This window comes from Monopterus albus, unplaced genomic scaffold, assembly GCF_001952655.1.
Source record: "Monopterus albus unplaced genomic scaffold, M_albus_1.0 scaffold247.1, whole genome shotgun sequence".
Lineage (NCBI taxonomy): Eukaryota > Metazoa > Chordata > Actinopteri > Synbranchiformes > Synbranchidae > Monopterus > Monopterus albus.
In genome coordinates this window covers 481,623-499,741 of record NW_018128127.1, presented here as the reverse complement: position 1 = coordinate 499,741, position 18,119 = coordinate 481,623, and positions in this window count along the sequence as shown.

Here is an 18,119-nt window from a genome sequence, read left to right as displayed (position 1 = left end):
CATACAGTGATCTGAGAGTCCAAGGGCTGCGCAAGGGACAGAGTGATAGGCGTCTTTTATTGTTGTGTAGCAGTGGTTCAGTGTGATTTTGTCCCTGATGGGACAAGTGACGTGCTGTCTGTATTTGGGCAGTTTGTGGGAAAGATTTGCTCTGTTAAATTACCCTAGAACAATGAGTGGAGAGTTGGGGTGTTCTAGCTCCAGGCTAGTTATCTGTTCTGCCAGGAGCTGTAGTGCACTACCGTGGGCCTGTGGTCTTATGTACACTCCCATTAGAATGAAAGAGTGAAATTCAAGAGGAGAATAAAAAGGTTTGCAATTGATAACAAAACTCTCTAAGTCTGTGTTACATGTCCTCTGTAGTACTGTGACATCTGTGCACCAACCTTCATTTATGCGATTCGCTGGAAGCCTGGTACTTGTATCACGCTGTCCGCGATGGAGTCACTGAGCCAAGTTTTTGTGAAGCACAAAGCAGCAGAGTGTGCAAAGACAGAGTTAGTCCTGTTGACGAGAAGAATTTCATCCATCTTGTTGACTAGGGAGTGGAGCGTTGCTAGGTGGATAGATGGGACTGGAGTCCGGGTCCTGGCGTAGCCTCACCAAGGTGCCCACTCGTTTGCCACACCGGCGTTTCTTCCAGATCCCGTAGATTGCAGCTGCGCCTCCAATCAGAATGTCTATACAGCATTCTTCGTTCACAAAAACTGGAGAAAGGTAGTTCAGTGTGAGTTTAAAAGCACAAAACAGGAAGCAAGTCCACAAACCATAACACTAGCAACACCTCTAATGGTTGCTGATTAAAATTAATTATTGTTTTTATTGCCCTATGTGAATTAAAGAAAGATCTAAAATAAAATATAATGTGAGTGAATTAGTGGGCATCAGTCATGGACATGTTTCGCTATGTTTGGACAGTGACAGGTTTCCCTTGTTTTTGGTCATTAATGTAATCGATGAAACCCTGCTACATACAGTATTTATCATGCAGGCATATGAGTGGTATCAATTTTCTCATCTAAAACACACTTTGATTTTAATTTTCCAGAGTAGTTTGACATTTTGGGAATTACTCTTATTCTCATAGATGAGAAGCTATAATCTGCCTGTGACGAGGTTCTTATTTGAAGAGGAAAGGAATAAATGGCATAGTCGCAGTGCAAACCAATAATTTATTGTGCTTGTCTCCCAAAGTGCACAATGGAAAAAATAAAAGAAATATTTACAAATAGTTTAAAATGAGTCTCAAAAAAACAGGTGGCACCGCAGTTACCAGCAGAACTGGTGTTGCCTTCTCTGCAGCTCAGTAAAAAACTCTTCTAGGCTAGAACTTGGGTCCCCTTTTAACACCGAAGGCTCCGCATAGGTATCATCAGTAGTTTTGTACTATCTTTGGACAGAGTCACAACAGCAGTTCCCTGTTTCCACTCTTTGTTCTAAGATGAGTTAACCAGCTTCTGACTGTAGCTTCATATTTAGTGGACCAACATAAGAGTGGAATCAATTGTCATTTGACTTGTTTAGTCATGTAACTCAGCTGCACCGAAACAACTTTTTCCCTCAGATCACCTCACCTCTTCTCCACAGATCCTGGACTCTGTAGCACTGATTGACTGGCTGGTAGAGTAGGTGGCTTGAGAAGATAATAATCGTTGTGGGCTAAACATATTATGATTGCTTATTGTATTCGGGTGCAGTTTGTGTGGTGTCAGTGCAAACATAAAGCTAGAGTAAAGCAGAATCAACTGTTATGATATAAGATAAAGTGATTTAATCTGTAAATGCACACAAACTCTCCTGTTCTGCAGAATATACTGTAGGTTACTGTCACACATATTATATGCAGTACCCTCACATACACAATTTAGTTAAAATGTTTCTGATCTCATCCAGCTTTTGAGAGGCTAGCTCTTTGATATGATGTAATATACAAAAGCGGTGAGGTATAAACAACAAATTGAGCACAACACTGACTGATATTTTTATTGAGAATATTCCAGCCACTTTTGAGCTCTTGCTAAATTCTAATCCCACAAAACATTGTGCCTGGATTATACACAAAAGGCACATTTTGGACATGGATTTTCATGTAGTAAATCCTTGTAATGGAGGCTTGTGTTTGTAGAGAACCCTCCATCTTCTGGTTGTTGCACATTAAAATGATGCAGTGCAATGCTTCATGTTAACACACATTACTCATCTTCTACCCTGGGAGCCCAGATAATTCCTCATTGCTATAAAAGTTGTGAATTTGTATGTATCAGCAAGAAACAGATGCCCAAGTCAGAAAAATTCTCCTTTACCAGAACATTTTCACATGTCAACAAGCCACTCAGAACAACAGACACTCACTGCTGTATGCTCATTTACAGCTCAGGGCTTTAAGACAGTGATACACAGAATTGGGACTGCTTTGAACCCCAGAGAATGATGCTGCCTTTTACTCTCACCCAGCCCACATTTTCCCTTGAACAAACTAATGCTCAAAAAACAGAAAATTGCAATACAACAAAACTATTATGTAGTTCGGTATATTCGTTTAACAAGACATTGCCTCGGTTTTCAGTTGCATTCTTTGTACATAAACAAACCAATCATAGTGCTCTGGCATTCATGTATTATGTATTTACAGACACATTTGCTTATCTCATAGGAACCATATCATGTCTCAGATTTAGACAGCTTAGGGAATGCCCTAAGGTCCTCATGCTGTTTCCTAATCCTCATATCTGGGGGATGTCAAACTCCTGGGAATGAATAATACGACCTAAAAGGACAAAAGTTTCCCTCACTTTCCCTCTCTTTGTGTTGTGTACAAAACAGACAACATTTGTGTGACAAAGTGCTGGAATAATGTGTGTACATCCTTGGCACAGTCCCAATAGAAGATGATAGGTGACGGTCCTTGCATGCAGCCAATATTTTGTGTAATCACATCTGCAGAAAACAAAACAATCCAGTCCAGTCCGCCTTTTTCACACAAGGTACAAATTAAACTTGTCTAATTATAGGTGTCTTGTTGATGAAATCTGTGAATTACCAGTTCTTTGTCACCGGTAACCCAAAACTATGGATCACTTTTATGCTAAATTAACCGCTCATTAACACCCACCCCCAAACAGCAAATGTCCAGTCATAGCTTAGCAGCCAAAACTAGGCATGGAGCTCAGTAGGAGTAATAACAGCATTTAAATATTTTGGATGGTTGTGGTTTTGTTTTGTTGACTTTCTAAAACCAAAGCCATAAAAAAGCTTAACTAAGAGTATGAGGAATTAACATACTTACCTTACACCTAGCATTACCTCAAAGCCAAGGAGCATATAATTAACTAAAATGTTGTAGGGTTGTAACCCTACAACATTTTCCATGCTACTTTAGTCCATGCCACTAAAGCTGCCTTTAGAAGTGGGACATCACTTAACGTTTATTCACCACATAGGAGCCTGGTCTGGACTCTACAGTATGGAAGTATAGTGTTGCGTTAGCTGATTGACTCTCCAGCAATCACAGCCTAGTTGTTATCTTTGACCAAAACCCTCAAACTTTGCCAAACATTAATCTTCCAAAACCTTTTCTTTTGTAACATCAAAGTTAAAACACACATTTGAAAAAAACAAACAAAAAGACAAAAGCATAAATCTCATTAGCTCCTTTGTATTGCTTGACTAAATATGTTTTTCTATAAGCTAAGCCTCCAAACTCCCCCAGAATCTGCTAACTGTCTATTAGTATAAAGTGTGCTGCCATCAAGTACATATGAAAGACCCTTTGGCAGGATTATTGTTTCAATGTGAGTCAGGCAGATCCAGAGCTTTCATATAACCCATGGAACTAGTGGTAGCTAGCAAATAGCTTTTCTTTCAGCTAACAAACTCAACAGTTACTGGGTAGAAATGAGACACATGCTTATTTCTCCATGTGAAATCAATATCGTATTACAAATAATTTTCCCCCCATTGTCATTGCAAAGTGCATAAGTGCCATGCAAAAATGGAAATCTCAGATAAATGGGATCTGGTATAGCAAAAATGAATTCAGTGGGTATTAAGTTAGGATATTTTTAGATTAGCATGGGTGGTGCTTGATTTGGTCTTCAGAATGACAGCCAGAGATATTGTGTCATGCCTGCTTCTTAATCCCCAGAGTTTATAATATTCATAGAACACAAGAGATGTATTCTCATGGTGCATTATGTTCATGATTCTGACACTTTCAGATGGCCGGTTCTGCCTGCTCTACTCACAGACTCACAGCAGGGAAATAGCAAAGTGCTTGGTGGCAAATAATCTGCCCTCGGGACATGTTCAGAGAGGGCTGCACTGGTAGCCCTAACAGCGTTGTCACTTTAATAAGGCAATGTTCCTCTGTGTGTGTACTTGTGTCTGCAATGACTGTGTGCTTTTGGAACACTTTATATAAATGAACTGGCTCCAAGATACAGAGTTTAATTGACATGTATTTACATGTTAAGTCTCCTCTGCAAGACCCAGAGCGGGAAATCAGTGCCAGGACAGAGATGCTAATCAGCAGAGCAGGCAGAAAGTGGCATTCATCAAATTTTTATGGGTTTCTTTTCCTTTTTAACGGCATTCTGGTGAGCTCACAGCAGCACAGAGAGATGGGGAAGAGGCAAACATACACAGCCCAACCACAGCAGCTCAGGACATTACCATCTCATGTTTTGTCTAAATCAATACTCCACATGTAAACATTGAAAAGGGATAAAATGACCCTGAAAGAAAAAAGAAACATTCAATTTTTATCACCCTATTCATCTCTGCAGGCGCTTGTCAGTTCAGTGGGAGCTTCTTTTCTTTTTTTTTTAACAGTGCCTGTCCTTCAATTAAATATAATTGGGTAAAAAGTACCTTCTTGCAGTGCTCAGGGTTATTTTTAATTCATCAGTTTCCTTTCTTTGGCCCTCAAAGAATGACAGAAAGAATCACGCACAGTACTTGTTGACATTTTAATACTTGTTGCAGAATACTCAGTAATGTCAGTGTACAAAAAATTTATGAAATCTTTAATTAAACAGTGTCTTGTGGCAATAAACTATGGATGTAATGCATAATCGCATACAAAAACAACTTTAAACAGGATGCAGGAGTGTTAGGATTAAGATGAGTTCCTCTCATGTCATCAAATCAAATCAAATCAAATTTTATTTGTATAGCGCCAAATCACAACAAAAGTCATCTCAGGACACTTTACAAAGTAAGGTCTAGACCTTACTGTTATCAATATTATTACATAGGGAAAACCCAACAAATCCCCCTTGAGCAAGCACTTGGCAACAGTGGGGAGGAAAAACTCCCTTTAACGGAAGAAACCTCCGACAGACCCCGGCTCTTGGTGGGCGGCCTTCTGCCTCAACCGGTTTGGGTGAGTGAATAGAGGAGAGACAAAAGAAGAAAAGCAACAAGACACAACAATCAAACACTGATCAGGTCTTTTTTTTTTTTTTTTTTTTTTGCCAAACTTCTAGTTATCATTCTAGTTAGTCATGTGTCCAGATGATGGTCAGATCCAGTTAAGAAGGACAGCTGTTTACACCTGGCATCAAAATATGTTTCATGTGGTTCACATTTGGAAAACAGAGATATTGCATCTGTGATGTCTCATGCTACCTTCTGAACAGGTGTTTTGAAATCTGGACTTCAGTTTGATTTGCTTGCTTTTATCTTGGTAGTTGTTAAAGCCCCAAAATTGAAATTTGTTACCAGGACAAGCAAACAACAAGCGCTCCATCTTAAGCATGGGAGTCTGAGACCCCTGTCAATCAAAGCAAACACATCTCTGTACATACCCCATTATTATTCTTAATGATACAATAATTATCACACTATTAGAAGTTAAATTAGTTGTTAGGCGCCTAAATTAATAGAATCCAAGCTGCCGGTGTTTAATTTAATGTTTAGTGTTTAATGTTCAAATGCATTTTTATATGAAGATGGCACAGAAACCTAAGTTCTGCAGGGCTTCCCCACAAAGAAAATACCATGGGTGAGAAGGTACCTTTGCTCGCCTGTTTGCTTCCTATGATTTATGTTTTTGAGCTCCAGACCCAAAAAGGAACAAGAAGAAGAAAAAGCGAGGCAGACTGAGAGATGCATAAATGATAAATAGAAAATTGTTTTGTGGAAATATTGCAGCTAAATTTTTACAAAAGCCTGAGCTGATCTCCAAAAGGGTTTTATAGCATTATAAAAAGCATCACATTGAGACTGCTGAAAGTACGTTCATGCCTTTCGGCTGCCTCCCCTCAGACTGCAGTTATTAGCAATTTAGCAGACATTAGACCCTCGTTACCTAATGACCTGGTACACACAGCTTCACTGCTGATTCAGCAAAGATGTCCAACCAAAGCCACACTAAAGTACTGTACATACTGTAATACAATAAAATGCACAAAATGAAAAGAAACTTGCAGCTGAAATAAAACTGAGCTAATGCAATTAAATGTCACTGTTTGCATTTGCACATGCAAAACTGAAAAGTTGTCTGTTTTTCGATTATCTAACAACATTCACCTTTCAAGTGCATGACCTTTTTTGGACACAGAGATCAATACAGCTCGCCATGATGCTGCAAACAAACCACTGTTTACCTTAGCGTATCTTTCACTTATTTAAAAAGGTCAACAAAGTCTGTTATAGTGATAATGCAAGAACCCTGCCCTTTCCTTTTTGGATTGATCTGAAGGTTACTGCAAAATGAACTGTACTCCCTCATCCACTATCCGTCTTTTTGTTATGTCAGTGTGTGGACAAGAGAGTTTGTGCAGCATGTGTGCTCAGGTTTTTGATAAAGTTCATCAGAATCAAAATCAGAATCATGTTTATTTGCCAAGTATGTTGAATACACAAGGAATTTGACTCCTATATAATTCATGCATTGTAGTGTTGCAATATGCTGCAAAGGGATGGGTCAAAACCATGTTTTATTATCAGTCTGGTTCAGCTTCCTTTGAAGGTCTAACGAATGCTTCTTGCAGCCCAGGCTGTCTTAGGGTTTGTGTGCAAAACATTACAGAGGCAGTTGTTGTGGGGAAGTGGCTACAGCGGCAGCTATTGAAGTTTGGGAAGAATGAAGGCTAAGGATTAGGGTGTTCAAACACTTCTGTCCTGGGTGAGCTTTGATATGACTGCACCTGGGAACAAGCTGTTCTGTACAGTGGCAGTTTTCCAGAGTCCAGGAGCAATAGTGTCAGTGCAACAAAAAGTTTCAAAAGAATTGGAGAAATGAGTAAAAACCCTGAAACATACAAAATGTCTTGTGGACATGAAGTGTGTAATAATGGTACTCCTTTACCACAAAAATATACAAAATACTGTATTTACAACCTAAGCAAATTTGTGTGAAAAGGTAAAGTTTTGTAAAAATGAAAATTTCACTCACATAGAAAAAGTGTAAGAATGCAGTAAGAATGCAAACTTGTATAAACCATCCATCGCCCTGACCTCTGCAGCTTTACTGTCTGCTGCTCTACTTCAGTGTCAATAACCCTCAGTGCAATACCTGTAAATATACCTCATACAGATTATACAGATTCGTACAGGTCTCTAGTTTTAAGTATTGTGTTTTTATTCCTGTTTATCTAATTTCAGTGGGCATTCCTTTGTTTATCTGCATTGTTTACTGACTGTTTATACTGCTTATTTTGCATTGTTTGCACTGTTTGTTGCTCCTAATACTGCTTATTTTTTTATATTACACAGCCTTATGCTGGTTTACTGTTTACTTGCCCCCTGCATGGGGATGTGTAAATGCACATTGAGAGCAGATGTACCAGAGTCAAATTCCCGTGTCTCCGACACACCTGGCCAATAAAGCTGATTCTGATTCTGATTTTTAAGAAATTGTGCTAATTTTATGAAATTGCCTGAAATCAGGCTGGTCTTTGTGATGTCAAGAGGCAGAAAGACCAATACCATAAAGAATTCAATAAAACAGAATGGAGTTTGTTTCACACTGTGGGAACTATTTAACATAGGTGTGACATGTCACTTGAAAAATGTTGCCAACCATTCATTACATATTACTTTATCAGTTACTCAAAAGAAAAACAATGCTCTTGAACAAGTCCACTAGTTTCACATGTCTTCTGTATTTAATATTTTGAAGCAGGAAACAAGTCATTGGGGTTTAAGAAGCAGCAAGAAGTACTGACTGTTAACATTAGCTTAGCTCTGGCATCTGACCAAATGCATCAATCCAAAGATGTCCTGTTCTCACCTGAAGGCTGCCCAGTAATAGGTATAATATGATTACTCCCTTACATGGCTCATTATTGAAAAGAAATAGCAACTGAATAGCTGCAATACATTCCTAAATAAAGTGATACTGTCTAACTGACCTTGATACAGTAATGCATAGAAGGTAAATTTGAGCTTAAAGGCTTATAGTGATCCTGGTACTTTTGAATTAAACACTCCACCAGGCAGTATACAGTATGAATGTAATGCTAATATTAAAAGTGGAGCCATGTTTTACAAAATTATTCTAATGAGCAACACAGGTTGCATTATAGCCACCTCTCCACAATATGATAGGTTAGTATAAACAACTACTGTATTCTTAAGCTTCTTTCATATCTTACACATACAAATAGTTTGTGCTAATTACAGAGAGTTTCATTCATGAAATGCATTATCAATTAATTTGTACTGTATTATGTTGCAGTCACTAAAACCATTTTCCCTCTCTCATAATAATCATATCAGACTAGAAGTACACCTGAAATAAAAATAAAAATGGAAAAAGACACAATAACAGTATAAGATGTTATACGTCTATGTATACAGTAAATCTTGGAGCTATGTAAATGAGATTGTGCCCCTTGATATAGCTAAGTGTAATATTTTCACAAAGATCATATATCCAAATTGTGATCTGGACAAGTTCCAACTGAAGGAGAAAATAAGGTAACATAAGAACAGTCGACAGACTGCTGTGACTAATCTCAAAACCTTCATCTACTGTTGTAAGATTGCAGCATATTTCAAGAGAGTGAATGCAAGAGGGGAAAATATGACTATTTTTATATCAAACATTTGTTGGAGACACAAGATGACAATATAGTTTGTGCATTTTTCACCTACAAAGGTTTGCTCATGGAGTGGGTTTGTCAGAATGTACGTTAGAGATTTCATGTTTTATGGTCTTCCATAAACGAGCACATACATTATACTATCATATGCTGAAGTGGATATACAAACACACACGAGAGTCAGTAAGGCCAGATGTTAAGTCACAAAACATAATTGATGAAGTCTTGTTGTACTTGTGGATCTAACAGTTTCATATGGTACCCTGTGATGCTACCTATATCAAAATGCTGCTACACTCAACTTCCTGCAGAGAAAGGCTGCTTTGCATTTCTGTCAATGAAACGAAACGAGATTTTTTTTCTCCCTTTCTTCTTGGATAGAAATAACAAGGGAAATACTCCCTCATTTGTCTCATTTTCTTGGCATGCCCCCTGCTCTTTACAGACAGAGAAATGCCAATAGGAGAATACACAGCCAGATAAGAGACTGTGACAGTGTTGCTTTAGTGAGGTGTCAGTGACATTACAGAGGATTGCTCCTGAAAGTGGAAAATCCAATCAACTGGTGACTCTCCCTAGAGCTCAAGGCCCACAGACTACAGAATGATTCATTCAAATTCTCTGATCAGACAGAGTTATCTCCCAACTCCTCTGGGAATGAAGACAAACTGGGCAGATCTGGACCTTAAGAAGGAAGACAAGAAGTCTTCTTCACACCGGGATTAAGGTAGTGCAAACGTGATGCAGTGTAGTACTCAATCACTGCAGCTATATGTTATGAAATTGTAAGAATTAATAAATAAATTAATCATTAGTACACAACAGAGTAATGTCTGTGGGTTCAATCTAATGTGTGTGGCATGTAAATCTGAATCTTTCTGTAAGAGGTATGAAAACTCATTGGAAGTTAAAATATTGATAAAAAAAAATAACATGACTATTTTATCCTAAACTGTAAAGAAATCATGACAATTGCAAGGCCCTTCAAAGTTACTGAAATTGAAGTGGATATTTCATTCTTGCATTTCATCATAGCCTGACAATGTACATACAGCAAACTGGGCACCAGTGACTGGACGCCTTTGGCCAATACAGGAGAATCAAGAATACATTATATAGGGCAGAAATACTGCACAGAACTGCAGGGGTGACCCAGGATGTTATTATCATCATCATTCATTTAGGTCCACTGTGAAAATTGCCCTTGGCTACTGAGACATGCAGTCCACTCTTCAACCTTTTAAAATCTATGGCATGTTTATACCCTTTTTTCATTATGTGAATGGCCGAGGCTCAGGCATCAAGGCATGTCATTAAAGTGTGGGGGGAGGGGTCAGTGAGGGGGGCGTGAAAGTGATGGGTCGGCGGGGATACTTCAGCATTGACATGTGGGCATTACGCTTGGCCTTATGTTATTTTGTTACTTTATTCAGGTACATTCTAACAACAACACATTTAAATTCTAGGCATAGGGTTAGATGACACCTGAGGTTTCTATTGGTAACAGCATGTGCCATTTAATTCCAGTTCCACTTCTACTACGGGACAGAGAAAATTAACATTTAGGTTGAAACAACTACAAACAGTAATGATGGATTACATGCATGCACCACTTTCTTTTATCCTGTAGGCAGTAAATTTAAATCCAGCATAATTATGGAAGTTCTTGTCACTAACTATAAAAAGTGATATATAAAGAAAAACTATAGAATCTATACTAAAAATACAGACTATAAATAGCATCAAAAACCAGGTCTGACTGAATGAAGATCTTAAGGATGATCATTTAAAAGAGTTATAGAGGCAACATTATTGTCACAGAAGCCACCAGAAATATTCCTTTCCTATTAGTATTTGATTTGCAACAAATGTGAAAAAGTCCTAAAACCATTTTTTTCTGTTTGGCCTCTATTGTATTTCATCTGGCCTATAATGTGAGAAATAATCTATAAAGGCATCTGCTGTTCTATCGGTAATATATTGGAGCAGTACTGGCCACTAAATGAATAAACTGCTAAATCTTGATGCACTTTACACCAGTAATGTGTTTTTACACAAAAGGTTTATCTCTAAAACTGGATTTTGTCATCAATGTTTATCAAGATTACATCAGCTTAATGCTGTCTGAGTTTTATCTATGGAGTAAAAAATCTAACAATTAGAGTCTTAGATTCAGCCACATCGACGATAAGAATCTGAATCTTTGCTGGCAGTAGAAAATTGCCACAGTACAATTACACTGTCACCAACGACTTATATATTTCCCATGTATTGACCGCATTTGTGAAACAAAAGGTACACAGTTCTTTTTTCCTCCAACTCATTTATTCCTAAGATGATGCTTACACCATAAATCTTTGTCAGCCTTTTATTTTCTATTGATCCCTTGAAGTTGCTAAGTAGGATTTTGGTGCTGGGACCATTCTAGCAGTGGAAAGAGACAAATGAATTGAATTGAATTTGTGAGTTAGAATTATACATTTGTCTTTAGAAATTGTAGTGCAGTATGTTCAAGGTTCAGTGTTTACCTGTGATGCTGCCTTGCTTGTCTTAAACTAACTACCTCATGTTTTATTCAGTTTGAGAGAATGTAGATGTCGTATGTTAACTCTTATGATATATGAACTTATAATGCAGAAAATATTTATTTATCCTGTATGGTGGAAATATGTTTTTAATTTACATACTATAATTAAACGACTAATTTCTTAAGTTGCTTAGACATTTGGCCTTCTTCACCAGACAGTTTCCAACTCAGTTTGTTTGCATTTTGGTTTGACTAGGCAGATGAAGTCAGAGCTTGTTTGTTAAAAACAGCAGCCAACTATAAAGTGTAGTATAAGCAAAACAGTGAGCTCGTAAAGGCAAAAAAGCTCCATAAAGCTGCACAGCGGTGTGCAACCCCTGTCACATTACATATAGTCATTTGATTCAATGCTAATATAAAATATACAGTATATTAATTGACCTTATTGTGTAATTTCTTGACTTGGGTTCCCTGGTGGCCACTGTACTCTAAGTAGCCACTCTCTTGCTAAGGCTTCAGAAACTATTTTTAATGATGACAGACTGAAAATGCTCTTTTTCCTGCTATTGCATTTTGTTTATTAGGCTTCCAAATAAAGCTACTTAGTTGACCATCCCATCTGGCCCCCGGTGAATTAATGACAGCTTCCTCCCCCTGAAACTTCTGAGCAGTTTCACCCTAAGGTGACAGGCATGTCACCATTATTTACTCTCATGCCACCACCCGCAGAAACAGCAACTGGCTCAAAGGTCAGCAGGCCATGTCTGTCTGCGCCTCAGCCACCAGACACACACTCTTCTCCCAGCCTGCCTGCAGCTCACAGACACTCAGGGAAATGTGATACCCCCACAGCTGCAGCTACCAGAATCAACAAGCACAGATTCTGTAATGTCCCACAGCATATTTGTGGCAATGACAAATAGACCTAATGGACCTAATTAATTAACAATTCATTTAAAGTGATCTAATAAGCTGCTTTCCTCTCTGCTTTGGGGAACACAGTGACATCAACTCACTGGCTTGTTAAACATTGACATCTGAACCATCAGCAAGCATACTAATAGTAGTCTATGTGCTATAGATATAGAGAGTCACTGTTTGTTTAAGAGTGCATTGTATTAAAAATACCAGACTATGTGTCTGCCTTGCAATCAGAAAAAGGCCATATTGTGACCATCACTACCACTGCTACAAGATAGATACATATATACTGTAGATAGATAAAACTTTATTGCCATTTACAAAAGTACAGGGTACATGAGTATTGGAAATCCCGAGCAGCTTCCTCAGCCAAGATAAATAAAATAATAATAAAGGCAATAAATGATAATAATAAAAGAAAAGGTGCAATAAAAACACATTTACAAAAACAGCAATATAAAATTCTTGCAGGAGCAGCACCAACCAATACTACTTCAATAGAACTTGAGTAATATTGAATAATATTACCTCACACAAACGCTCTAAGAGTTCACATGGAACTTGGGTAATTCATACCAGCCTTAATGGCTTTTCTAGCTGCTCTTATTGCTGATGTATTAAAACTATTCCTAAATTTAGTTTGACATGTGATCATACTCTCTGGTCTGTGGCATCTCAGATCATATTTTACATCCCACCACCTGAGCAGGAAGTGACCCGGATGGTATTGATCTCTCATGCTTTATTTCGACAGAGTTTCTATAGAGGGAGAGGGGAGCCAATAATCCTCTCAGCAGTCTTCCTCTCAGCCTTCCTGTCTTCTTGTGTGGTATTCCCAAACCACACTGTGATCCCTCTGGTCAGGATGCTCTCCACAAGCCCACAATAGACTTGTATGAGAGGACAGTGGCTCACACCTGCTCTTTCCAGTCTCCTAATATAATAGAGGCCTCTGAAAACCTAGGAAAAACCCAGTTTAACATCACATTTTTTGTTTCTCTTTGTTCTGTAAGGTGCCTCTGGATGTTTGAAAAGTGCCAACAATGTAATTTATTGTCATTAACATTGCACATTATACATAAAATGTGACTCATGCATTGTTTAATTAAAACCTCTCCCCTGAGCAGTCATTGTCCAGTCATGACATAGCAACCACAAGGAGCCAAAGCCTGTCAAGTCTTAGATTTTTTCCACTGTCTGTATAAAAAGACTTAGAGAAAAGTGGCCAGGGTGCTTATTCATACATGATGTTGACGTGTTCAAATGTCATCAAATTAATGGAAAGGAGTGTAAGTCTGAAGGCGGCTGATGACCTGCTAGAATGAAACGCTTCAAAGGCACAGAAACAGTAAATAAAGGAGGCGGAGCTTAGTGAAAAGTCAGTTATGTATGTGACCTGTACAAAAAAAAATTTACCTATAAAGCTTGATGAAATGTAACTCCACAGATGTCATGGTGGGATAAGAGAAGCTAAAATAATATTCACACACAGGACAAAATATAGATGCAAAATTTTGAGGAACTCCTCTGTCAACCTCCTTGTGACTAAGTCAAAGAATGTCTCACTAGCAGAATTTCCCCTTAGAGTGTTTGCATCGATGTGGGATGAGGTTTTAATTTTATCCTCTGTGGGTATGGAAATGAGAACTCATGGCGACGTTAGGGTTGAGAGATGAAAGGATAGATGAGGGTTGATCATAGGATAGATTACTGTGCAAACAGACAGATCAACTAAAGATAGTGTCAAGCTTGTCGCTGAATATGTAAAAGCGAACAGATTTTGTTTAGATAGTGTTTGTAACATCTCTTCAAAGTGAAGCTGACATCACATTTTATAAGATTTAAAGATATGAGATAAGATAGTGAAATGCCAGTTTTTCCCATCTCCAGCATGCTATTTGCTTTCTAAATAAGGTTAAACTGTGCTCACATTCATCATCTACAAGCCCAGAGGGAGTGTGAAGCTCTAAGACAGCTGTTCAGTATGTATGTGTGACGTTTGTGTGTGACACTTTGTGAGTCAATAACAGGCTGGTCAGAGATATGATACAGATGCTCGAAGCTATATAGAAGAGAACAATGGTCATTGGTAACTCCCACATAAACACTGTAATACACAATGATATGGTAAGGCTAGTGATGTCACACCCCATTGCACTTGATTACAACTGTAACAGTGCTGCTCATGGCTGCTTACGTGTGTATGTGTGCATGTGTGAGATCACTGTAATCTTGTATACCCCATAGTTACTCTGTTATCAACACAGGCTTTCTAACTCTTTGCCTGATTTCATTCCTGTTTTTATGGTGTAGCACAAAAGGCTCGGTCTCCTGCAGACACCAAAAATTAGGCTTGTTTGTTTATGCCTAAAGGCAGGTAACCAGTGCTGCAGAGTACAGGTTTGTGATGCTCATGGCAGAGTAATGGGCAATATGGGGACAAATACTGGTTCCAAATCTGAACAGTCAGAATCATAATCAACTCCCATGTGCATGGCAAGAACAAGGTATCAATCACAATATCATAATCAGTATGTTAAACAGTCACTGTCTGACTAATAGAGGTTATGGAAATTAACAGTCACAACCACCATCAGGCTTTGCTGTTTTTTCACTTGCGAACTTGAACTAGTGTGATCATGAACACAGCCGAAAACATTACCTTCTTCTGCCAAGACTGTACAATCTTTTGAATTTGTTATTGTGATAATAGGCACTCTCAGACCAAGCAGTTCAAATGCCGGGGTGGCTGTGGCTCAGGAGATAGAGCAGGTTGTCTCCCAGCTGGAAGGTTGGTGGTTTGAACCCCCAGCTACTCACCTAGTGTGTGAGTGTTTGGGAGCGCAAATGGGTGAATGGCCAAATTGTGTGAAAGCACTTTGAGTGTGCTGCAATGCATAGAAAAGCATTATACAAGTATACATTTACCTTAGCTGTAGGGACTACAAAACTTTACAGGCGTTTAACTGTTTGCATTCACACGGCTAGTAGGAACGCTGAAGCGATGTAACACTAAGATTAGCTAGCAAGGCTCAATGTCAAAGGGCACATGACTTGGAGAGTTCCGAAATACATGAATGCAGTTTGATGTCTAATCAAGCCCAGAATTGGCCAGCCAACATTCATAATCACAGACTGGTGACAAATTAAAGGAAAGACATGAATAAATGAGTGGTCTCTTCCACTCGATCTATAGGGCACAAGGAGTCACTAAATGGTTTGATGAGTGCTAAAATGATGTAAACCATTTATACCATGGCCTTAACAATCACCAGATCATAACTCAGTTCAACACCTATGGAAGATTTTGGACTGAGGTGTTAAACGGTGCTCTCCACTACCAATATCAAAACATTATATTGGGGAATATCATATGGAGGAATGGTGTTCATCCCCCCAGTAGTTCAGAGACTTGTAGAATCAGTGCCAAGGTGTATTGAAGCTGTTCTGGTGGCCCAACACCTTACTAAGACACTATATGATGGTTTTTCTTTAATTTGTCACCTGTCTGTTTTAGTTGTTGTGTTCATATAACAATACATTTGTAGTTGCAAATTTATAAAAATACTTTATCCCAAAAAAAAAAACCCTATTTGACAAAATAAATGTCACTATGTTATTTGTTGAAATTGTATAAATCGCTACTTGTACCAAAAATTCTCACAAGCATCTAATTTCCTATCGTAAAGTAACTAGTTAGAATGAGATTTACAGTATTTGTCCCTTTTCAGCACACAAACACACACACACACACACACACACTAAAAAACAAACCCCAGGAGGAGCCATGGCAGAGAGCAGCTGGCTTGGCTTGTCAGCATGTGTACGCAGCAAAGTAGTGCGAAAAACAATCAGAGGGCATTACTGGTGACCTTTCTGCATCTGCACTTTTACTGGACCATTAAATTCACACCATCCATGCTGCATTAGTTAGTGTGAAGTATTAGACAAAAACATAGGTGTACACTTGAATTTACCTGGAGAAGTTCAAAACAATGCATTGAACTATTCTGGAGATATTTACATAAGATTCATCTTTTTTATTAGCTACACATGATATACTTAACTCAAACACAAAAACAGCTAAATTAAATGCAAAATTCTGCTTAAGTGGCTATTAACAGAGCCATGTTGGAACTACACCTTTCAGCATTATACAAAAATATGCCATTATATCTTCTTTAAAATGATAAGATCATAGAGATGTGTGTGGCTGCTTTCACAGAGCTGGTAGGGTGTTTTATTATACAGAAAGCCAACTGCTTTGTTGTGTGTGGTGAGACACATCCTCGGAGACTCTTCTTCATCCTGCCTGTAAGCTTAGTTAGCGGCATAATCGCATTTCCCTCTGAAGAAGAGAAGAGGTTTGTTAAGATGCAGTGGTTCTCATGGGGCAACACACACACACGCACACACACTCACACACACAGTGCATCCCTATTATTTTCAATCTGACTTAATTTCAATAAGTCACTGTAACTGATGCCCACCTCAGACTGAGACAATGACAGTTCATCCATCCATTAATCAATCATGCATCCAGTGATTCACCCACCCAATCATACATCTGTCTTTGCACCCATGCATCTCTTGCCTGTCCTTTTATTCAGTCACTCATTCAAGAATACATGCATGCATTCATTTATCCTTCCTTCCTTCCTTTCATTCATTCATTTGTTCATTCATTCATTAATCTGTTTATTCATCTCTCTATCCAAAAATTATTCCATCCATCCACCCATCATCTGTTCATCTTCAAATCCATCTATCTAGCTGTTCATGCATCTAACTGTGCTCTATCAGTTCATTCATTTATTCATCCACCCATCCATCTGTCATCTCTTCCATTTTCCTATCATTTATCTACTCAGCTTCCTAACAACCTTCTGTCCAACCATCCATGCAGCATCTATGCATTTGTCCATTTGCAAATCCATCCACCCTTTTATCTATCTGCAAATTCATGCATTCATTCATTTGCCTATTTGTTCACCAACCTTTTCAACCATGTATTCATCAAGCCATTTTTCAACCACCCACTCACCCGTCCATCCATTCAGGCATTCATATACATCCACATCTATCCTTCCACTTGTCTATCCATCCATCCATGCATTCATAACATCATTCATTCATCAGTCCAAGTGCCCACCTTCTGTTTGTTCAGTCCATACATCCATCCTTCATACCCTCTTATCCCTGGTGATGGCCAGTGAGAGCTGGGGCCCACCCTCATGCACTAAGCAAAAGCCAGTAAATTATTTTCACAGTAACTTCTTACTTCAGCAATCTGAACTTAAAACAGATCAGCAGTAAATAGATTAGTTACTTGCAGTACAGAAGTGAACACCTTACTTAGAACTCAGAGTTAATGTTTCACAGGAGCATCTAACTGTTTCCTGTTTGGTGGAAATGACAGATCTTGGTGGTCACTGTGGGTTTGCAAGCAGCACAATGTAGTGAGGTAGAAAAGGCACCAATCTAATACATAAGGGAGGGATTATTGTATAGTTGTTATCTGTGAATGTCACTTCTGTATTCCAGACTGTTTAAGAGTGACATTTACATTTACATCATCTATGATTCATTGCTGATATATATAGATACAGTATAGATCGCGA